Genomic DNA, 24,263 nt, shown 5'->3' with positions numbered 1-24,263 from the left:
CACTCACTTGTATGAAATACTAATTACAAAAAATACAGTGGTAAATCTATTAAAGAAACAAACAAACAGGCCAGGAGCCTGCTGACAGTAGCTGCACAAACTGGAATTGGTCTCAGGCAGGGTATAGATGCCACCATCCCAGCTACAGAAAATGCCTTGGGAGCTTTCTAATTGCCACCTACCGGCAATTAGATTTAGTCTTCCATCTCTCAAATAACGTCAGCAGTAGAGACATCCTGCACCTTCCAACATCATACTCCTTCATTAGTTTGCTCTGACTCACCCTCCTCACATTCTACCACCAGATGAGTGATTCCACTGAGCGATTTATCTTTCCTTGTATTAAGTAGTACACAAGCCACTGCCTTCTTTCTTCCTTATTTCCTACCCCATAATTACTTAGTGTCTCATTTGTGCATGGACATTCATATAGACTGCTTTAATCAGACTCCATTGCGATCCAGCTATGTAGACATCATTTCTCTGGATTGACAAAGAGAGAAATCAAGTAGCTTAATGGCTTATCACTGTTGCTGAGTCATCCCAACAGGCAGCAGTAGAGGGACCAGAGAAACAGAGAGAAAAGAAAAGTCAGAGGATTTTGCCCTAGAGGATGATCTATGGAGTTCTATTGTTATAAGAATTTGCACATCCTTCTGTGTGAGAATTTATTGGATATACTGCTCAGACATAACAAAATCTCTGTGCCTATAAATTCTATAAATAGGCTCTAGCTCCTGTGCCTAATGAGATCTTAGAGTCACCTAAAGGAAAGTGTGCTCTGTCTATGCTGTCAATTTCCTGTTCTTCCCAAGCATAAGAAGAATCATCTCTACATTTCTTCCATAATTTCTTTCCATTCAAGTTGGAACATGACCCTGAATCTGTCTACCAAGTATCATGCCCAGTCAGGACCAGGAGAGAGCATGTCTTTTACCACCCATTCAAGCACTAGGGGGAAAATATTCTTTCTTTCTTTGTCACATTGTCTCTAAGACAGAGCTTTCATCTCTTTGTAAAGACATGCAATGGATTATATCTATGTCCTTTCTTTTCAGTGATCTCTTAATTGGGCCACAATGGGATAAATACTAGAGGACTAACTGGTAAATGTTGTTCTTTCTGTTTTGTGAGAAAAATGAAATATAATAGTCATGATAGATTGCAAGTCTTATGTGTTTCACATCATTTCTTCTCAATGTATTGAAGGCTTGACTCGTTTGGTAAGTGCACATAAAGTAGTTTAATTGGGTTGTATGGCTATTACTGAAGCTATGTATTGAAGATGAAAAAGTGTAACGATGATGGTAAAGTAGTAAATTATACTTTTAGTTTTATTGCTTATTTTCCTAGATACCCAACAAACACAGAGAAAGTTTACATATGTGTGGTACTCAAGGTTAGCGTGTTTCTAGGATAGCCTTAGTCAATTAAGACATTATATGGATGATGAGTTCTGAGACAGAGAAAACCGGTGTTAATGGCAGAAGCAACAGAAGCACAGATCTCAAATGAAGGGATGGGAGTAGAGGAAAACTAAAAGGAACAAATAGCTTCTGTTGATTTGGTGAGAAGACTCCCAAGGACTAGAAATGTGTTCTTACCTAAGGGTCTCTATCTTAGCTGTCTGTAATTCCTGTTTTCCTTCCTTCTCTGCATATCCTTTCTGTGCCCCTAACCCTCCAAGTAAACCTGAACCTAAAAGAGGCTTGTGCATAATTATTTAAAGAAAAGCTTCAAGCTTCAGAAGTAGAGTAGTTATAGAGCATCAAATAACATCTAGGTAACTGGAGGAGATTTTGAGAGATAACCCCAGTGAAGATACTTCAGCTAGACTATACCTTGCTTCCCTGCTGTGGAGTTTGGATCTGCTAGTTCACATATCCAGTTCCATTTCCCCCTCTACTTTCCATAGAACATTTCCTTCTCTCTGCCCTTCTCTTCCAGTTTTCTCTCTAACATATCTCTTATGCAAATGTTTTTTCCACCCTCATGTATTATCTCTTCTCCCCTATCCCTGGGTGTCTCTACTGCCACCATCATTTGTTTTACTACCACTTTTCAAAGACCACACAAAGAAAGGACATTTTATTAGAAGACATTGTGTTTATCATGCTTTGTGATCTCCTTCATTTAGCAGATGATGAGCATTTTATGCTTTTAATAGTTAAAAGGAAATGCCTAATCTATATACTTTCTTGTTTGTGTTCTTTAATTGGTTATTTTCTCTAGGATCTCAGAGAAAGTAAAGTCCCAAGACTTCATATACAAGGTTACTAAAAAACCAATAGATTTTCTTATCATTTTATATTTGGAAGAGTTGTTTTTAAATCTCTCTAGTGTTTATTTAAGCAGAGAAGAGAGGAAAGATACAATTGGTTATTTATTAATAGATTATTAATCCAAAAGGTACAAAGCTGTTACTACACAGAGGCTCATGATTTCAGCTTCAATAAATATTCATTCTCCCTCTCTTCTCCCTCCCTCCCCTCTTTCTCCTTCCCTCCCAACTCCTCTCTGAAGACCTGAAGCTGACATATAAGTTTTCCTAGATTATATAGTAGCACATTTCTTTACTGAATCTGAAAATAAAGTTTCAGAATGCATTTTACTCTTCACAGACCAAGGCCAAACCTCTTATCATAATTCTGTCATCCTGTCAAATGATCAAAATGCATGCATATTTAATGTTATCAGAGAAGTTACCCAGCATTTTGTAAGTACTGCAATGGTAATCACTCCATTTTGTCCAAGAGTGTAGCCAGCTGCCATCTAGTGTCTTAACAAAAAACTACAATTGATGAGCCATGAAGCCAGTGTCTTCAGGTCTCTAAATTGAGGGCTGGATTCCAGCTGGTATGGCTTCAGACTACTCTGTGTATTAAGGATCTGTCTGTAATGGGCTATTAGATTTTTTTTTCTTATCCACGCTGAGCAGCAGAGCCTCACCTTCCATAGTAAAGTGACCAATACATAAGAACATTGAAAGAAACACTGGTTCTATGCTTTGTGAGAACAAGGGGTTGGGGGTGGGGCCTCAGGAACAGCTGAAGCACAGTGACATAGGAGAACAAGCATGCTTTATGCCACATTAATGTCTCAACTATCAGTATGTCTTGTAGTGGCTTTTCCACTGCACACTTTGCAAATCAGTGTGAGTGTCTGCTATGACAGATACTGTGGTGAAGCAGTGAATATTAGACAAAAATCCTACTTAGCTTCATGCTCTAGATAGGAAGACACATTAACACACAAAGTAAATCCATATTAAAATAAATATTACAAGAATAAGCAGAGTCATGAAATAAATTCATTGGAGAAAACTACTTTGTTCAAAGTGCACAGGAAAAGCCTTTTCTTAAAAAGTGGAACTTCAGTGAGACTCAATACCAATATCAAATATAAAGTACTTGAGAAAGTCACTCCAGATGGAGAGATCCACATGCAAATGCCTTGGGGCCCTTGGGGCCAAAAACAAGAGGAAGAGGGATATGTAGCTGAGGTGCTTTAAATGACAGTGGAGCAGTGTTTGTCCCTAAGCATTATTGATTCAGGACAATCAACATTTTGCCCCTGGGTATTTAAATTTTTAAAAAAATCAATGCATCTTATATCACAAATGTATTGAAATTCCTATGGATACAAAGGGAAGAAATCCAAATTAAAACAAATTACCAAGAAACAAAATTGTGGGGCAGAGGCCTTGCTGGATTATATAATTAGAAAGGACTTAGTTGTATCTGGAAATGCTAGGACGAGGACCTGCCACTGGCTCCCTTCTCTGCTGCTTTTCAGGTATTAGACTCAATTCCACTTAATATTTTACTAGAACCATGGCTGCTCACAGTTTTAACTTACACAGTGCTCCCACTGAGGAAGAAATAAGGCTTCTTTCTTCTCTACTCAGTTGAAAAGCCCTGTGAATGGACTCCAAGTGCATTCACTGTCCTCCTCAGACCAGCCACCCTGGCCTGTCCTAAGACATATGGACATCTTGGCAGCCAGATTAGGTGGTCCTTTAAGATGAAACAAAGAAAATGTGTTTAATGACATTTCTACTATCCAAATAATGTGCCCTTTTCAAGAAGTCTTAAATATTAAAATATAGAAAGATGAAAGTCACCAAAATGAATAGTTAATGATTCCTACCTAATGGCTGTCTGGGGAAAAGGTGAATCATAGCTAATAGCCCCTTTAGTAGCATGTATAAATCACACACTTTCTCTGGATTTGGTTCCTCTGTTGTCCATCCCATGTTAATTCAATTTAATGATTATATTTCCAATATTTTTTACATATGTCCCCACTGGAGATTTGGGAGATCTATGCAGTGCAGGCATCAACATCACTCTTTTGCTCCCATGTCTCACATTGTTTCTGTCTCATTTCAGTCTCATTAGGATTTGGACTTCTTATATAGTTAGCAGTAAATATAATTTTTTCCATTAACTATTGCTGTTGGCAAACATTAAATTTATCTTCCTTAACAATCATGTTGCTAGGAAAATGTTACTACTCTCTAAAGACTCACAAAAAATACCTGCATGCTAGATACTTGCTAATGGAAAGTAGCTTCTTTTACATTTTACAGCAGCATGTGTGTGTGTGTGTGTGTGTGTGTGTGTGTGTGTGTGTGTGTGTGTTTGCAAGTGTGTGTCTATATGTATATGTATCTGTGTGTCTGGTCTCACTGGTTCTTAGCTGCCTTGGAGAAGGCTTTATATTTGATTGCTTTTAACTCAAAAAGTAGTATTCAACCTTGCTGAAAATTGATTCAATATTGGATAAAATTATGAATAGCAATAATATTCAAATGCAAAATAAAAATGCATTGGTCTAGATTCTAAGGGTTTCTTTTTAAAAAATTTCCTCCATTCACTTACTGACTTGATTAGTATGTATTCAAAACTTGCAAAATGCTAGGCACTGAGAAAAAGACAGATGAAAGCTGAATACTTACAAGGGTCACACTATATGGTAATTACTTGATTTCATTGTTTAAATTGAATTTTATTGCATGTAGAAAGAGATAATAAATAAGATGTGGGCTCTTTCTTTAAAACCTTAGGAATGTAGGACTGGACAGATAGAAATGTACACAGATAGTCTTATTCAGCACAATGTGACAGTTTTGTTTTTGTTTTTTTCGAAACAGAGTTTCTCTGTGTAGTTTTGGTAGTACTTTCTCTCTGTAGACCAGGCTGTGGTGATATTGTTTCCTCCAATATATTGTGTACCCTAATAAACTTATCTGAGGTCAGAGAACAGAACAGACAGTTAAACTTATCTGGGGTCAGAGAATAGGACAGCTACTAGATAGACATAGAGGCCAAACAATGGTGGCACATACACCTTTAATCCTAGCATTTCGGAGGCAAAGATCCATCCAGATCTCTGTGAGTTCAAAGCCACACTGGAAACAGCCAGGCATGGTGACACACAGCTTTAATCCCAGAAAGTGATGGCAGGAAGCAGAAAGTTATATAAGGCATGAGGACCAGGAACTAGCTTTTAGGCTTTTAGCAGCAGTTTAGCTGAGATCCATTTAGATGAGGACACAGTTTGAGGAAACAGGATCAGCTGAGGAACTGGCTAGGTAAGGAAGCTTTGGCTTGTTCTGTTTCTCTGATCTTTCAGCGTTCAACACAATACCTGGCTCCAGGCATGTTTTTATTAATAAGACCTTTTAAGATTCATGTTAAACCAGGCTGGCTAACTCACAGAGATCCTCCTGGCTCTGCCTTCTGAGTGCTGGGATTAAAGGCGTGTGCCACCACCACCCAGAATGCATGTGACAGTTTGTAAACAATGTCGTAGAGGTGTGCTGAAGAACATACAAGAAGAAATTGAGGATGCTGTGGGTTTGTCCTTCATGGAGTATGAATAGATGATAAAGTAAGAGAAATTTTGGGAACATGAAAGGGCTAATTATGGCATTAAGAGGTATATTAAGGAGTATGAAATAATTTTATTGGACAAAATCAGATATGTCTTTTCGTGGAATGGAACAGGAAGTGTGGAGTAGATGCATAAAGAGGATAAAAGTCTTGGAAGCTAGAATGCAGACTTTCTCTAAAGTAAGCTTCAAATTTTGCTCTGTAATCCATCAAATAATGTGTAAGTTTTAAAATGCCTAAAAAAAAAAAAAAAAACCCAACAGCACCTAAGGCTTAGAGAACATTTTGGAAAAGGAGGCAGAAATATTGTAAGAACTAATTCCCAGAGGTTTAAAGAATTTGATCTGAGACTGTGTCTCCTACTAATGTCAGAAGCTATGCCCATAAAGTCTCACCACTAGCAGGACTACAGAAACATAAGCTGAACATGGACAGCTACAATACACATGCCAAAACAGATAGGGGAAAGCCCATGTGTCTTAACCCTGTACAAAGAACTACAGGCAACTAAAGGATTCTTAGACTGGGAGAAATAGATTTCCCCAGGGAACAGCAAACCAATTGGTTAGCTGTTATCACATTATTAGCCTTGAAAACATACAAGTAACATTATACAAACTGAGAATGTTGTATTTATAAATACATATGTATACATATATACATATATTCATGTAACAACAATAAACAATAAATGAAAAGGAGGCCATGCATTTGAAAGAAAGCAAGAAGTATATGGGGGCGAATGAAGAGAGGAAAGAGGGAAAATGACATAATTATATTGTAACCTCAAATATAAAAGATAATAAAAAATGTTGGAGCTGAAAAAAATGACTTTGTCATCAGCTTACAAGGTGAGATTAATGAACCAATAAAGAGAGTTTTGGGATTCTTCATTATCACTTGCACAGGCTAAAGACCAGAAATCTATGGAAGCAGAGAATAGATGTCATAAGTTGTGGGAGACAGAAAGCTCATCACATTGTATGATGAGAAGGAAGGAGCAAGAAGGAGGTCTTTTACTATGCAGGGGACAAGTGATTTCGCACTGTGATACAGAAAAGTGAAAAATGTTCTTCAAAATCCCAATACAGAATCTGAAACTCCAAGGAAACATTGAGATGAACTATCAAGCCTTTGATTCAATGTCCAAGTTCCTGTCATTCTCTTAGGCATGGAGATACTTACATTTCATAGACTGTCTCCATTTGCTACACATCAAAGCTCAGAACACATGCTCTATATCTTTATACAATCAGAGTAAGTACAGAGAGACATCAGCTTGCCAATGCTTATGCAGGTAATGATGGGCAGAGTCAAAATTTAAATCTGGGTTTTATGTGCTTCTAAAATGTTCATACTTTTCAATATATTTTGCTTTGCTGCTGTTCTTCAGAATTTTCTGCAGAGCTTTTGGACATACTTAAGCTTCACCATTTTAAATGCAGATATAAAATCTCTCCTTGCCTAAAAAGAAATAAGTAGAATCATTCACTTTGTCCTTAACTAGGGCAGGAAGAGAAATTAATGCAGTTAAGTATCTCATGCTCAGAGGCATGTAGCTGGGCACCTGTGAATCTGAGAACATAGTTCTGTCAGCTGGCTTCCAAGAAAGACTACTTTTCCATGATGTAAAGAAGACATTTTATTCATAAGAAATGTTATTTTCAGGACTTTCATCACTAGCTCTTCATTAAACATTATTTGGGACTCTGATTTTACTGTTATATCTAGTTATCAGCTGGTAAAATTTGTTTTTTATGACTATAATCTCTGCCTCTGATTTCAAGAGGCTTTTGTAAGACCCAGATAAAGCTGCTCCATTAGGAGAAACAGATTTACCCCCAAAATATGCAATATAGAGTTCCTTATATTATTCCTTGTGATCAGCCTTGTAGAGTTGTTTAGAGTACATTGAAAATAAACTCTGGTCAGAATTACACGGATACCCGATGGTGAAGCAGTTCTACACATAGTTTAATTCTTTGATGATCTCACACATGTATACAATGTATTCTGGTCATTTTCAACTCCTATTCCCCTCTCATCCCTAACCCCATCTTGCTGAAACGACTCTTCCCAATAAGCCCTCCTCTAATTTATATGATTTTGTTTCGTTTTTGTCCACAACTGAGTTTATCTAAAGCTGCTTAAATGAGCTGGTATGGGGAGTCATTCCCCAAAGCACAGCAACTTGCTAGTCACTCCAACACTAAAATTTAAACTTACTTGGTTTTATTATGTTCTTTCTTGAATTGAGATCATGAAGTTTATATCTAGTGTTAACTGTAAAATTCTTATAGCTTTGCTTTATATTTTTATATCTTTAATTATATTGAAAAAATTATATATGATAAAAAGAAATCTAGTTATATACTGACATATATATACACACACATATAAAGTATATATCATGTATATATATTATATGTGTGTATATATATATTATATGTATATATATATATATATACAATTTTTCACTATGGGAAGCCAGTCATTGTAGGATCTTTTAATAATTGTCCTGTGCATTTTCTGTGTATGTATGATGACACTATTGTCATATATAAACTTCTCAAGGCATAGTCTGCACTCTATTTTGTTCACTGGCCAGTTTCTACACCTGTGCAACATCACACTGCCTTACATAAAACAATTTTATAGTTCATCTTAATCTCTGAATAGTGCCCCCCACCCCCAGCTGTTCTTCTCTTTCATAATTGTATAAGCTATTCTCAGCTCTTTTCCTTTATTCAAATGTTAAAATGAGCTTGTCAAGTTCTACAAAAAAAGGAAACTCAATTGAGGTTGTAATTTGAATTGCATTAGAAGAAATTAATTTGAAGGTGAATGACAGCTTTACAATATTGAGTCTTCTTATTCTTGAACATCATTTTATCTCTCCATTTATGTATTCCCAAATGTCTTTCAATGGAACTTCATACTTTTTCATAATTGCATTTTCATAATGGCTTGACTTACTGCCATGCACCTTATATTTTTATCACTATGACTTATGCTATCTGAATTTTATGTTAAATCCTCACAGTCTTATTAATAAGACGTTGTCTACTACTGTGTCCATATTGTAATTAAACTAAGGTTCAGAAAGATGAAGTTCTGAGTGTAGGAAAAGGGGGCTGGCTAAAGAAACCCACCATGACCCTGGAGCCCAGAACTAGGGAAAGATGGCTCAGATCAGGGCAGAAAGAAACACAGTTTGGCTCAGTCATATCAGAGCCATCTCTGCCCCCCTTGCCAACTGACTTGTAAAACCAATCAATCACAGAACAGGACAGTAGAACCCTGGGCCCCAAGTCAACCCCTGGTTGACTCCACCCTCAAGACATCTTATGTAAACTGCCCTGCCTGGTCAGTTAGAAAAAGGCTGTTGTCTCCACCCTGGTAGAAGCAGCTACTCTCCTGGACTCCTCCTTCCCAAATAAATCTCTTTCTCCAAAGAGTTTTGGGTGTGAAGACCTTCATTCACTGGCTTAGAAAAGATCCTTGTTGAGATGTCCTTCAGTGGACAAAACAAGAGAGAGCTGAAAGAGCAGAGCAAGGAGGAGCTGAACAGAAGGTCTTTGCTGATATGTCCCTCAGTGGACAGAGCAAGAGAGAGCTGAAAAAGTAACACTTTTCTCTGGAGCTGGAGGAGATTGCAACATTTCTGCAGGGGTTTCACTTTTGGCAGAGTGAAGCAAAAGAAGCTACATCCTAGGCCAGAGAAGTAGAGATCTGCTAGGAAGCCCCTTTAAATGGAGGCTGAGCAAAGCTCAGCTGTATCAGTTCTCCAGGAGAGGAGCAGGATTGCTATAAGCTGCAGGGAGACCATTCCCCATCACACCAGGTATACCCTGACTTCCCCAAACAACCAGGATACCCTTCCCTGATGAAGCAGTTCCAGGCCTGACTTTCCAGAAGTCAGAAAAATTTCCCTTCCAGGGTTGGGCTGCTTCTTTGAAGTTCCAGCCGTCAGAACTGTGCTGAACAGCTCCAGGTGTCCAGGACACCTTCAGGGCAGAGCTGTTGTTCTGAGCAGCTCAAGGTGTCCGGGATACCTCTCCCTCCAGGGCTTAACTGTCTCCTTGCAGTTCCGGCCATCAGAGCTGTCCTAAGCAGCTCAAGGTGTTGCATGACTCCCCAAGTAGTCAGGACACCTTTCCCCATATTTGTTGCAACAAACTTACTTACATTGTTGGTGCTGAAACCAGGGACCAAACCCACAGAGTTGCAACCAATTTACTTACACTGAGGATATTAGCTTAGTGTTGTAAAAAGCTTGTCTAGCATGTACATGGCCTTAGGTTCAATCCCCAGGACTGAAGTGAAAGGTAGACTTGTATAATTTGAGTTATTTTTCTCATGTCATCAGTAGCTAATGAGGGTTATGAGACACAGAGTGAGTGAATTCTAAATCCAATGCTTTTATCCTCCATTTTATATTCTGTCCCTTGACAGTTGTCTTTTTTTTTTTAACATTTTTTATTATTTATTTATTATGTACACAGAAGAGGTTGCCAGATCTTATTACAGATGGTTGTGAGCCATTGTGAGGGTGCTGGGAATTGAACTCAAGACCTCTTGAAGAGCAGTCGGTACTCTTTACCTCTGAGCCATTTCTCCAGCCCAATAGTTGTCTTTATTGACAACATTTTTCAATGAAACAGCTTAAGGTACAAATAAATGGCAGTAATAGCATTTATAACTCTTGTAAAAACACGAAGAACAGTACCACCCAAAGTTTATGTCTCTATATAACCCAGGGAGTTCTGTTAAAATGTACATCTTAATCCCATAGGTATGGGGTAGAGTCTGAAGGCATTTGGAGATTCTTAAATATATCTCCAGTAACTTTGAAACTTTTTCATAATTGTGCATCTTTTGTTAAATTTGATACTTGCCACTTTAAATTATTTAATATTCTGGCTTCTTACATATATGCTATGTCTAAGTCACAAACCTATTGATTTCTCATTTGATAACTAAGAGACTAAGGTACAAAATGATTAATCATGTCAGTGGTGGGAAGTGGGTCCTATGAACTCACTTCAGGAAATACTCTAATGACCAGAAAGGCTACACCAATGAAGTCCTACCAAACAGTGATGAAAACAGCAATAGACACTATCGTGTGTAAGGCGAAACCTCAGGCTTCCTCAACCCCAGACAAAGAACTGCAGGCCATTAGGGAGTGCTGAGAGTGGGAGAGAGAGTCTTCCCAAAGAAGAGCACACCACACCGACTGGTTATCCAACAACAATTGATCAGTCCTGAAGCTATACATACAAGTAACATTATATGGACTGAGACTGAGCAAGTTGTATTTTTGTATTTAGGTATACACATGCACACAGACACCAAACACACACACACACACACACACACACACACACACACACACACACACACAGAGAGAGAGAGAGAGAGAGAGAGAGAGAGAGAGACCGCAACAATTAAAGAGAAACGGCCATAAATTTCAAAGAGAATAAAAGAGGTGGGATGAAAGAAAGAAAAAGAAGGGAAATGATGTTATTATTTCATAAACTTAATAAATATTAGAGACATTTTTTAAGTGAAGGAGGTGGGGGAAGAAGAGAAGGTAAGAGAAGGAGGAAAAGGAAGAAGGAGCAGCAGCACTCTAACAATGATTGATGGGGAAATTCCACCAGGTGGCAGCAAAAGGTCTTTATTTTTATCTCTAATGTTTGTTTGTTTGTTTGTTTGTTTGTTTGTTTGTTTTCTGCTGCTTTGTAGCTGAAAGGCTGACTATCAGCAGATGACTGGCTGCATATTCCAGGGACATGACTCAGAGCCTCACACTCTTTCTTGCTGCCCCTGCAGGCCTGCCCACAAGAGCACTTGTGTTTACAGTGTATTTTCATTAGAAGCATTTAGCTGCCACAACTCATTATTATACTCATAACTTTCTGCAGAAACCTTGTCAAGAGATTTGGAAAGGGAAAGGGAAATCAAGATTTCCCTGGGTTGCTTTTCATACTGTGGGTGCCTAACTGCAAAAGGGAGGTACAATGTGAAACATTTGGGTGGAGATGAGAAGAGGAAAGGAGTTATTTACTGTGGGGTCAGAGGTGCTGCTCAAGCAAAGAAACTTGTCCCAGATGCAGAAAACCGATCCTGATGCAGAGGGCTTTCAGCTTCACCCCAGAGCCCATAGAGTTAGGGGTTAGGATTTAGGACACCCAAGCCTGCTTTGGGGGGCTGTTATCTTAGCCCCAGCAGCCCTGTTCCCGATTTCAGGAAACCAATCTCAATGCAGAGGACTAACAGCTTCATTCCAGAGCCCAGAATGGGTATTTCCAGCAGTACCAAATTGTCATTCCTTCTCAAGTCTTCTCTTTAAAATAATAATAATAATAATAATAATAATAATAAGTGTTTTAATCATAAGAAGGAATCCATCATTTAATCTTTCTCTCTAAGCTTGGTCAGGTGAAAATACTCCAGTACCAGTAGCAAGGGTAATGAGTTCACTGTACTGTTGGGACTAATCTCCAGCATTAGCTTGTGTGTGAGGAGGCTCCAGCACTGGCCTTTAGTGTGCTTGGCGACATTCTGTAATTCTGGACAGGTCTTGAATTTTCTTCAGCCCTTATCCTGCAGTAACCTCTCTTCTACTGATGTGTACAGCCTAGGGCTGTCTCCCAAAGGGGACTAGCACAGTCTAGAGCAGTTTTTTACAATGCAGTTGTGTGGAGAGTATGGAACAGAAAAGTGTAGCACAGGTCCTGATTACTAAGGCTGAGAGAGAATTCACCAGCTCCTTGGGGCTCAGGCAGGCTCCTGAACATAAGAAGGGCCAGAGGAGGAGTGTAATCTTGAGTAGAAACCAACCATATTGTTTAAGGATCCCTGTTTTTGTATGTGTTCTGGGGGAAGCAGGGAACACACCACTAACGTTCAATACTCTTTATAGGAAATTGTCAGTTTACTCCTCAGTCTTCAGTTATTTCTTCTTCACCTGTATCTCCAGAAAGTGTTCCTCTTAGTCTGTAAGTGATCTTCCATTGAGTAGTGTCCTAGGAGACCTCTTCCTTAGCCCTGACTCCATTTCAAAGTCCTATGAAAGAGTCAGAGGAAGTTTCCAGAGGGATGACCTCTGGCCTCTTGTATTGTCGCAACCCCTCAAAGCCAGAGGCTCTGTCAGTGTTAATAGAGCATGAACTGTTCTTGCTGGTCAACTTTAGTACATCAGTATACTTTATCCTCACTGCTGTTCTGTGAGGTAGCTCTTTATACATATGTAAACAGCAGCATAGAATGGCCAGGTCACTTCAAAATCATGTACCTACTAAGTGTACAGGTATAATATAAATATATGACTAATGTTTTGGCCCTAATACATGAGATTTTAGACCCAAAATATAATATTCAGTAAGTGTGCCTTAAACTATTTATGAAAAAAGTTACACTTTGGAAGATAACTTGAGAACTAAGAATCCAATAATCCAAAGACAAGTTTCTGGCCCAAAGAATGGTACAGCTTTGGCATCTGCTGCAGACCACAAGGTTCTGTTCTTTGAGTCTGAGGGTTGCAGTTCTAAGCACACCCCAGGGTGTGGTGCCCTGCCTACTGGAACTATAGCTGCATTTCCTCAGCACTGCTGTGACCACACCTCTCATCAAACGCCGCCTTATCATTCTGAGACACCTAGGCCACAACTTGAATCACAATTAATACTCTGAGGTAGGTTACCAGAGTGAAATCACTTTGCAGAACAAAGATGCCTTTGAAAGACATTCTTCCAAATTGATTGTACGTTAATCTTTAGAACACACACACACACACAAAACCAGGATAACAACTTTTAGAAAATTTCTACCTTCCTTGAACCCTATGGAGAAATTCCTGTAAGGGGATTCTATACCCTAGATGGCTACTATTTCGGTAGATACAGTTGGGCAGCACCTACAAAATACCATTGTCAGCATTTTAAGTGGCAAGCTAAGACAGGAAAGGATGGAACTCAGACATTAAGCTTATACCTTTATATCTTTACAAATGCACATTGTAAAATAATTATAGTAGATTAAATAGTCCTGTCCAGTGCCTAAAGTTGTGAGGAAGATTTGGAGAGAATTTCAGCCAGAAAGAATGGTGTTTACACAAGTGGACGAAGTCCAGAGATCTACCCCTTAGAGGATATAGTTCTGCTGTCTAAACAGGGCAAAGTTCTCTGAGGATGTTGGCTTAGAGAACAGGAGGAGAGTTCTTGGTTTGGAGTCCAAAGACAGCCAAGTCTTGAGTCACATTAATGCGGTCCTTCTCAACTGACTTCAGGGCCTCCCTCTAGGAAGAGTAGGTTTCCAGCCTGACAGAAGCAGCTCTGCAGAGCCCCTTACCCTTCTGGGAAGTCTGTCAGAGCTTCATGCATCCTGGACCTAAAGGCAGTAGAACAGACATTTATAGTCAGGCTGGCTTCTCAGACATGCCCCAGATTTTAGAGCTGAAATTCTCACATCTCAGGAAAGCCCTCAATCCTGGAAAAAACAGGAATGATGGTCACCCTATTCAAATCCAGGTTTCTCACATCATCATCTATGTGACTTTAAGAGGGTGCTTAATCTCATGCACCACAGTTTCTGCTTTAAGTGAAGACAATATCAACATAATTTAAGAAGTGGTAAAGACTCAGTTAAATGGAGATACATTTTAAATATCCAGCCCTAGAAGTCCAACAATGGTTTATTAGCCTAGTATTGCTGCTACTATCAGGATGAGAAAGCCAGGACCTCTGCAGTGGTTGCCTACATGCAGACAATTCCCTGCTCCCTCACTTTATTTGGCCTCAAGGCAGACAGTTACCAGGCCCTAAATTCCACAGTTAGCTATCAGGAGTCAGAAGGACATCTTCAAGATTAAAATGTTACAGATGCAAAACTAGTTTTTAACTTTTCTTTTGCTATTTTTAATTTCTACCCTTCCTTCAAACCCTTTACACCTCAGACTTCCAAACTTCTACCCCAAAATTCTTTCAGAATAAGATTATTAACAGTCACCAGTGAGTTAAATTATTTTAAACAGACTGTTAGTGTTTGCATCTTAATTCTTTTGTCTTAAATAACTGAAAGCTGTATCTCCCATTAAATTCACACACCAGAGAGTCTGATCCTTTAATAAGTGTATCAGTTCAACTAGGGCTAGCTGCCCATATGCATACAATTGTAGCCATTTAAGCAAGATGGGAGTTTATTTTCAACACAGTCAGAGGCTGGTGTGGTTCCTGGCCATTGTGGATCAGCTGTCTTCCATCTTTGCCTCTGTCCTAGGGCTGTTTTCCTTCCCTACTGTCACTTTTTGATCTCAGAAGTCTGTTGGAGTTCTAACCATGACAGGTCCTTTAAGGAAAGAGAAGTGGGTGGAGGGGATGGATGCTGCTAAGGCCAGCTCTCTTTAAGCCAACCTTTCAGAAGTTCTGTGCAGTTCTTATGTTTCCATCACAGTGGCCAGAATGTAGTCACACTTCCATCATTAGTTACAAAAGGCATTTGGAAACCTAGTCTCCTCCGGCTTTGGTGTAGCCTTCATAAAAGTCAGTGTTTGGATACTAGGGGGGAAAAGGAGACTGCATCTAGGAAAAGCACCAAAGCCTAAGCCCAAGATGTTATTTCCCTAGTGACTGGTTGGTTAATGGCATGTGGCCGTGATCACAGTAGCTGCAGGTTCATCTATATACAGAATGCGGAATAGATATTCAGCCCATGATTTAAAATTGGTAATGCAGTGGTGGCTGATTGCTGATGGAAATATTAATCTTACTGAACAACTTTTGCCCAGGAGTGAATCATTCAGTTGTTATGTGCAAACAGGAGCTAGAATTTCTCACTCAGTATGACTTAAAAGGCTTTAAATGGGTACCATGCACACAGCACATTGTGGAGCCTGATGCCAAATACACTCTCCTGATACTTTTTCTTTAGGTACATGATCCTTCCCAACAATGAGCTTTAATTTCATTTATCTGGGCAGTGAACTGAAATCTTGCGGGCTGCAAGAATATATTATGTAGATTCAGCTGTGTCTTAAAGCTATACTTTGACTGGCCAAGGGTCTGTTGAAAGGCAAGCCATTTATTACGAATATTTGGTGTTATCCAGCCTTTAATATTTCATCTGTCTTCTACTATAATATTCTTGCATGGCCAAATATTTTCAGACTCGCTGAACTTCTAGGTTACTAACTCCCCACTCCTACCCCCAGCCTAGGAGACAAGCTGGCTTTGCTTCTTATGCAAATGAAGCTCAGACCATCTCCTGCCTTGAAGCTTAGTGGTTCTCCAGAGCAATTGACTGAGAACAAAAGATGTTTTTACACATCAAGGTACAAGGTAGAACAACATTCCTAAGGAGGCAGAGAACCTCCAGGGAAAGAAAGGGCAGCCATTTTCTGTAGAAACAGACAGAACAGCATGACAAGAGAGAAAAGAGGAAGACAGAGGTTCCTGTAGAGGGTAAGCAGATTTGGGTAGAGTTTTCTGAGTGCCAGGAGTAGAGAGTAGCGGAAATGGAAAACAAAGAAACAAAGGACGAAGATGAGGCTGGAAGCATAGGAGTTTAGTCGTTAGCAGGACTATAAGTTAGGGAACTGGACTGAACTGAAGCTATGGAGACAGGATTTCATCCCAGAGAAATAAAGTAGATGGATATGGAGCTTGGTGTATCTAGAATTATTCCTGCCTTAAATGCCTGATGGAGCTACAGCATACTGTACTGACAGAATTTTGTCTTAGATGAATAAAGTTAACAGACATAAGATCACAGTGTATGTAGATTTTTTTTCCCCTCAGATATCCCATACCAGATGTGTCTAAACCCCTGGACCCCTGAGAATTCAATACTGAAACATCCTTTCAGCTGAAGGTAGTAGTGAGAAGTGTCAGTGTTGGCTGCACAAATACAACAGCTAAGCCCTGTGTATCCCAGATACCTAATTCTGATTGGCTAGAAAAAGGATAAAAAAAACCTGGCTGGACTGTAGAGCATCTACCCACTTAGGAAAATACTTCAGGCAAAATTAATCTTGGTATACATTTACTGTAAACAGCAAAACAAAAATAGGCAGGTCTTTTAGTTAGGAAAAAAACCCAAAACTTTAAAGTATACAAACCGTGGATGGTCATTTGTTGACTTATGCCTTGTGGAAGACTCTAAAAGATGATTCAGGGGCAGTGGCAATAGTAGGGGCTGAAGTGCATTATTCTAGTTTAGAGCTGGCTATTTTCTGGATTCAAAGTGGTCCTATTTAATGATTCCTTAGAGTAGAAGATCTTGTGAGGAATATAAATTGTTTGTCCTGCACATATTGATTATATCCTCAGTCCCACAAATTAAATCATGTACTGTTATGACCAGGTCACGACCCCAAAGAGACCACCAAAGACTATTGATGTCCAGAACGCAACAGCAAGGTTTATTGTTTAAGTTTACAAGTCTAGACAGGGAACTCGTTCCTACACCCAATACAGTGAGGCAGGGAGGAATTGCTCTTTCTTTGTGTGGCTAGCTATTTAAAGGCTAAAACTGCAAGCCCTTCAGGACAGTTGCAGGGGTTGGCTTGGGTGCTACTGGGATTGGTTTATTTTTATCTCTGTTTTCTTTTAATTGGGTGAGGGTATATAACATTTGAATGTATTGGTTGGGGGTCACATTTATCATTTTGGGGGCTGTCTGGGACAAGTCCCATGCTGTGTCCTTGAGCTGCCTTGGGGGCTGGCTGGCCTAGCACATACTGACTGTGGGAGCTGGCTCAGTGGTCTGGGCTCTGTCCTTGAGCTGCCATGGTCATAGTGAGGGGTCCCAGACAGTAAACACCTGGCTGAACTGTGAGCAGTCAGAGTATGTGCAAAAAAGGGAGCTACTGCAAGGACTATGTCTCTTGTTCACGGCCCTCCCAGAGACTGCTTGCTCAAGTCTCAGGAAACTGAAATTGAGGCCTGATCTCTGAAAGAAGACTGAGCAGCCTGTTATGGCATCTGCTTGGTCCTTTCAGTACAATATACCTTTTTATTTTTGAGACAGAGACTCACTGTGTAATCACATTTTCCTATTTGATCTGGAACTTACTGTGTAGCTCAAACTGACCTCAAACTTATGATTGCCCTGTTTCTGCTTCCCAGGGGCTAGGTTCCAGGTGTGCATTAACATGCCCAGCTTTCATATTTTCTTTAAACTTTCTCATACTGACCTAAAACTCCTGACCCCAGCTGATCCTCCTCCACATGGTGAGAACCTGAGATATATGTGTGTGTCACCACATTTGCCCACCCAGCCGTAATGCCAGTGCTTTTCTGCATCCTTTGTTATGATTGGATCTTACAGGTCACAGAATCCAGATCACAATAGCACCATTTGTTTTTTCAATAGCTCAAAAACAACCAGTCAAGTGAAGATTAAAACAGACACTGTTAAATATGTTAAACATGGTACGAACTATGAGCATGGAGCCTTTGAGTGGATGGTTTCAAAAGTCAGTAACAATAGTTACAGCTGCTATCAAGTATGTTGTCTGCTGTGAGCCATACTCTTTGTGAGTTGTTTTAGAGTTATATCCTCATTTAATTCCTTCATTGATGCTTAAAATGTACATTCACATTCTAATCTTTCAGAAGACAAAAGAAAGTAAGACTTAAGGTCTTGCTGAATCAGAATTCAGTGTCATTGTTTAAAACTGGGCCTGCCTGACACCAAAACCATGCTCTTTTCTCCTATTCATTTGTGGAGATTCAAATTCCTTTCCCCTGACTTTTGGCACATCTCCTTGGAAGAAAAGGAAGAAATGTGAAGGGTGGTTTTGTTGTTACTGCTTCTTGATTTAATTTAGAAATTTCCTTAACTTTTCAATGTAATCTAATTCATGTTACCAGGGTCAGATTTAAGTTGCAGCCAACATTTTCTGCCCATTTTCCTAGGTTATTATTTGTATATCTTCTATTTGTGTGTTACATGAAGTTCTCTCCAAATGCTTTAAGGTATAATGAAGAATTAATCACACCTGACTCATGCTATGCTATGGTGTTTTGGTTTTCGACCAGGCACACCATTCTTTTGGGAAAGTGGAAAATAGCATTAGTCAATAAGATGTGTTAACTCACAGACTGGAAATATAATACCGAATGTGCTTAAAAGAGGTGGGAACCCCCAGGAGTTTCAGGCAGGGATAAGGAAAAGGTGACAGACACCCAGAGGGGAAACTTGTCTCTCAGAAAGAGATTTCACACACTTCAAACAACTTGTCAGACCTCCTTACCGGATGAGACTGCTTTGACCAGACTACTTAGATGTGCATATTCTCATTCCTCTACTTAAACTTTAATATCACTGCAAAGACAGATTTCCAGAAGCCACTGGATCTTTTTGCCCCTTTTCCCAGTTTGGTCATATTAAATAAACTTTCTTCTTTTCTTCTCTTTCCTGAAAAGAAAAGAAGGAAGGAAGGAAAGAAGACGTCTAGTTTATTTTATAATAATTTTTTTGTGTAATGATCTGGAAAGCATTTCTGCAGAATTGTAACAGAGATTAATGCCCCATTATAAAATTTTAAGTGAATTTCATTCTTTGTTCTTTCTGAATGCATTACTAACTCAAGACCCCCAAAGCAATATTTTTAATGGATATTTTAAAGAACAAGGGTGTTCCCCAAGCAAAAACCAAGTAGCCAGAGGCACAGTCACATTTGAACTCTTTTGTTTCATGGTCTCTTCTTGCATTGCAGTCATTAATATAAATATCTTTAACACTTCTGTTTCACTATTGCATTGGGTGAAGTATAAACTAACCTCTGTAAAATAATCCAGTCACTAAGCCAACACCATTTAATAAGCAAATAGGATCATTACCTTCGTATAACTTTGTGTTTGTATTTCCTTTGTGCAAGGATTATTTCTAGACATGAGAATAATGGCATAGTTTTCAGTATACATTCCCATGGCAATATGGATTTAACAAAGTGATATTGACATCTTTCCTATTTGTTTTGTGTGATTTTTATAGCATTCTCCTCTCAGACAGAAAGTTAATTTCTTGCCAGATTGTTCCATTTGTGATAAATATTTGAAGCAACAGAGAGTTATAATTTGGCATTCAGTATTCACAATAATATCCATAATTCTTTAAGCAGCCACAAAGAGTTCAATGAAATGTCATGTTTTTCATGACAGTTCTCTTTTTTCTGTTTCCCATTTCTTTCTTTTTCTTCCTCCCTCCCTCCTTTCTTTTTTCTTCTTTCTTTCTTTCCTTCCTTCCTTCCTTCCTTCCTTCCTTCCTTCCTTCCTTCCTTCCTTTGTTTCTTGCTTTCTTTCTCTTTTCACACAGGGTTTCTCTGTGTAACAACAGCCCTGGCTGTCTTGGAACTCACTCTTTAAACCAGGCTGGCCTAGAATTTACATAGATCCTCCTGCCTCTGTCTCTGACACACTGGGATTAAAGGTACATGCCACCAAGCCTGGCTTCTTTTTTTCAGCTTTTAGGAACTTTAGTTTCTTCTAGCTTTTATCCCTTTGTTCAGGTGCCTGCAGAGGAGCTCAAGACTACTCAGTGGTGGCTTCAACCCACTCAGTGACTTGTGCTGTGGGAGCTCCTCACCAGTCCCCAGTGACTAGCTGGGCAGACTTTCAGTAGGGAACTGCTGGATGGGTATAAAGGTCATCTGCACACTCTCAGACCAGTCTGCCCACTCTAGCTGAGCAGCAGTGAACTCAGAAGCTGGTTGGTCCATTTGCCTTGAAATTCTTCCTTGGTCACAGCCTTCTCAGCAGCAGCTGGTTCCTCCTTTGCAGTCTCCTCTGGTCTCTGTAGAAGTAAAGGTCATGCATGACTTCTTCACAGGAGATAGTGCCGTGTATATGGAGTACTTCCCAGGCCAGTGTCCATCATATCAGACCCACGGAGTGAGCTCCCTTGTTACACAGGATTGCAATGCCTATGTAACACAGAAAAGAGTCTATGTTATACAGAGCAATGTTGGGCAGGTTGACATAAAATGTTTCTGTGAGGGGCTAGTGGTCAGCCCTGGGGTAAGTCACAACTAGATGATGTGACTCCCTGAAGGCTGCTTGGATCTCCTTAGTGAAGACCCCAGGCTTGAAGTGGTCAACAATTACAGTGCCTCCAGTGGCAGCAGCAAACTTCAGCAGTTTGCTGGCAATGTTCCTGGATGCTGACATCAGCAGGGTTCTCAATGGCAACAATAGCCTGAGCTGCAAACAACAGCTCCCAGGCCTTCTTATGATTTATGATGTAGATACTATGACTTTTCTCTTTGTATATGTACTGCTCCATCTGAAGGGCAAGGTTGTTGAGTTCCTGCAGCAAAGAATTTGAGGACATCCTCCTTCATCTGCAGGACACCAAGAGCTCTGGACATTGTGTAATTTTCCCTTTAAATTATAGCAGGAATCAAGAATAATGCTGTCTGGACCTGTCCCTGGGCAGCGTGGAAAGCCTCTTTTTTTTTCATTTTTATTAGTACATATTGATTATATAAAATTATAGGTGTCATTCTGACATTTCATTCACATATATAATATACTTTGACTACAGTTATCCCCACTCTCAGGAGTCAGAAAATAAAATACCTTTTCAATATAGATGCTATAGAGTGAGATAGCAATGGTGTTTCTCTTAATGTTTAATATCTCTCTCACTCTCACTAAAAAATATAAAATAGAGGTTTTCCTTTTGTCCTTATTGTAATGGAACAGAATAAACTTTTCTCAAATTATTTCTTGTAGTGTTTTCCTGGCAAAAGTTGAAACTTGAAAAACAATATTTGGGAAAGCATCACCATGCTTGCTGTTCTCTGCCTTCTTCCCATTTTCATATGCCTCCAGTGTTTCACTAGTCAAACGATCTGCAACAACAAAAGAAAGACCAGTTTGAAGTCAGAATGAAAGCCCAGAATGAAAGGTCAGAAGTGCTCTAGAAATGAAAATGACCATCTAAATCAGCGTATCATTTTGTTTTGTTTATCAAGCACTAGAAAATGTTATGTTGCATTCCCAATTGATGTTATCGTCTACGTTTTAAAGTTTGAGGCTGTGTGAAGAAAGCTCCTCACCACTATCTTAACCAATGAGGTAGAAGGGCCAGAGAAAGAGAAAGAACTTGACTTCTGAATAGTTCTGGGACAAATGACCTGATAGTTCCATGGAGACTAATTCTTCCAGTTTCTGGGAGTTGGGCCTAGTGCTAGGAGGATGACTCGTGAGATCTAGAGACTCCTTGATAGTACAGGTGAGCAACCATCCCAGCTGCTGCACTGTGGGTGCCTCACAATATCTACACAGAGCCTACACCCACCTGTCTGCTGTCAGTTTTTGAGCATGGCAAAAGTAGTGGGAGGCCCATTTTTTATCCATGCAGAGCATTCATGGCTGGCTTTTTCTCTTGGACTCCTTGTCAGCCAGGTTAGATACTTGATATTCTCCTATAGTCTGAGATACCTGCCAGTCATCCTTCCATCTCTGGAAAGGTGTAGGCTGACACTACAGTCTGATGCCCTCCACTTCTTCCTAACCTCCCCAGTCAACCTTTCCTCCTACACAGTTGTTTCTCAGTGAATCTAACACATTTGCTGCTCAGATACGAGCTGGTGCAGGTAGAAAGAACCAGTTGAAGACTCAGGCTATTCAAGGAATCAGGAGCCTTCATCAGTTTAGCTACGTCCTTTCACACATGTAACACCAAAAGCCAAGAAATATCTTTTTACACAATAATTACCTGATTGACCTGCTTTTTCCTTAACTCCCATAATGATTAAAATAAAGGAAATGGTTAGGCCAGTCTTCTCTAACATATACCTTCTCATTTCTCTTACACTATAATCACTTCAGCAGAACCATCACAAGCCTTTTAGTCTAGGCACTGCTTCCTTCTCCAGTCTTGTTTCCTCCTATTCTACCCCCCAACTCTCTTGTTTGGCCTTTTTTTCATTTCTCAAAGGCATTGAGAGGCTCTCTCCTGACATTCCTCATACACTCTCTTTCTTACAAACAGGCCAATCCTCCCCTGACCAAGCCGTTCATTCAGTGTCAGAAACCCAGTCTAGCATTGCTGCCTCAGAGCAGAACTCTCTGGCTTCTTCTAAAGTCCTGCGTCCTGCCCTTCCTCTAGGTTCCCATTTAACTTTCTTGATAAGTTCCTCCAGTACTGTCTATATTGTTGTCATCTCTCACTAAAGCTAAAACAAAATAGAAGCTGTTTGTTACCAGAAGCCCTGTGGCTCTGTCCCTGTACTCACCACAATGTTTGTGCATAGCAGGAACCGCACCGTTTGTTAAATTAATGATTTGTACTCATTAAACAAGGTTTAACATTGGATGTGACTATCCCAGCTTCACAACTTCAGGTAAATGCTATGATACTTTTCAGTACTGTGGTAGTTTGAATGTAATTGGCCTCCATAGTCTCATAGGAAGTGTCACTATTAGGAGGTGTGGCTTTGTTGGAGGAAGTGTGTCACTGTGGGGGTGGTTGGCCTTGAGATTTCCTATGCTCAGGATTCTTCCCTCTGTCTCAATTGACTCGCTGTTGCCTGCAAGATGTAGGACTCTTAGCTGCTAACTACTCCAGCACCACATCTTCCTGCCTGCCACCATGCTCCCCATCGTGATAATAATGGATGGAACCTCTGAACTGTGAGTGAGTCACCCCAATCAAATATTTGCCATGGTCATGGTGTCTCTTCACAACAATAAAAACCTTAACTAAGCACTTTTACCTTAAGTATTTTATTTGGTGGAATATATATTAATATATAGACCATATTCTAAGTCTCAGATAAAACAAAACTATGCAAAAACAGCTGCATGCTATATAGACCATATTATAAGGTCTCAGTCAAAACAAAACTATGTAAAGACAGCTACATGCCAAAGGCAGAAACAAGGAACTATTGAAGTTGAATTTCAGGAACCAATATTGCAGAATGACAAAGACAGGCATACAAAGACCCTACTCCAATTCTATATCTGTACCTCAGTGGTGATGGTAGCTGAGAGTCTCTGACTCACCACCTCTGTAAGATGAAAATAAGAATATTTACTTCTAAGGGTTTATGTGGAGCCCACTTAGGTGATGTGCAAGAGTCTTCAGTGGACACAGTACAGTCTTTGTAATGGACCTATGGCATAATTAAAAGAAAAAGGTGTTTATAGCTAGGTGAGAATCACACATGAGAAGAAGTCACGGTTTCTTTGAGGTTCTAGAACTCAATAGCTGTTTGTCAGGATATCTGGAGTGAACCTGGAAGATTATCAGGAAGTTAACACAGTTCTGAACAAGAGGGCTCTTCTAGGCCATCTGATCTGACCTCAATTTCTAACATATTCTCACTTTTTCTCCCACCCTCCAGCA

At 39.7% G+C, this 24,263-nt stretch overlaps 1 pseudogene; it reads right to left on the bottom strand.

The window, feature by feature from the left end:
• Nucleotides 1–20,437: 20,437 nt before the first annotated feature.
• LOC118596495 lies at nt 20,438–21,273 on the bottom strand (annotated as a pseudogene).
• Nucleotides 21,274–24,263: the final 2,990 nt, after the last annotated feature.

This window comes from Onychomys torridus, chromosome 15, assembly GCF_903995425.1.
Source record: "Onychomys torridus chromosome 15, mOncTor1.1, whole genome shotgun sequence".
Taxonomy (NCBI): Eukaryota; Metazoa; Chordata; class Mammalia; order Rodentia; family Cricetidae; genus Onychomys; species Onychomys torridus.
The sequence above is the reverse complement of the archived record's forward strand: the minus strand, read 5'-3'. Positions and strand labels throughout refer to the sequence as shown.